Source organism: Triticum dicoccoides, chromosome 2A, assembly GCF_002162155.2.
Source record: "Triticum dicoccoides isolate Atlit2015 ecotype Zavitan chromosome 2A, WEW_v2.0, whole genome shotgun sequence".
In the NCBI taxonomy this organism is placed as follows: Eukaryota; Viridiplantae; Streptophyta; class Magnoliopsida; order Poales; family Poaceae; genus Triticum; species Triticum dicoccoides.
The window spans coordinates 97,082,946-97,083,857 of record NC_041382.1 but is presented as its reverse complement, the minus strand read 5'-3'; positions in this window follow the sequence as shown (position 1 = coordinate 97,083,857).

Here is a 912-nt window from a genome sequence, read left to right as displayed (position 1 = left end):
TTTTCATGTATATATGGTGTTTTTTTAGATTATATGTATATGTGTGAGTATATGATTGTATGTATATATGTTCTCTGTGTATATATATGTTCATGTATATATGCAAAAGATAGATGCTTGTTATATATATATATATATGCTTGTTTTTTATATATATGTAATGATTTTTTTATAGAATATGACGTTTTTTTCATAGATGATCCCATATATGATGTATGCACGAATGTGGATGAAATATAATGTTTTTTTGTTCATAGAACATGATGTTTTTTTAATTCACAGATTTTTTTTGTTCATGATCAGGTGGGACGTTGAGGGATAATAGATGTATTTTTTCAGAATTTTCTATCGTGCATAGACGGATTTTAGACCACGGGAGCACCCCCTCCCTATCGTTGCAAAATTTGCTAAGTGATATTAAGAAAGGAAGGAAAAGAAGGATAGGAAATAAGAAAATAAGAAGAGGAAAGAAAGAACAAGAGGAGAGGAAGAAAAGGAGAAATAAATAAGAAGAAGAAAAAAGAAGAAAAAGAAGAGGAGAAGAAGAAAGGAATAGTGGAGAAGAAGAGAAAATAGAATCGGGAACTAGGGTACAGGGTCAAGGGTTCGAGGGTTCTATAGGGTCGAGGGATCGAGGGTCGAGGGTTCTAGGGTCGTCTATGGGTCGAGGGTTCCAGGGTCATCGAGGGTTCGAGGGGTCTAGGGTCGCCGAGGGGTCGAGGGTCGTCGAACATGAGAGGAAGAAGAGGATAAAAAAGAAGAGGAATAAGAAAAAAAGAGGAGAAGAAAGAATAGAGGAGAAGATCTCCTCTATTCTTTCTTCTCCTCTTTTTTTTCTTCTTCTTCCTCTTTTTTTTATCGGGAACGAGGGTCGTCGAGGGTCGCCGAGCGGTAGAGGAGAAACCCTAAATA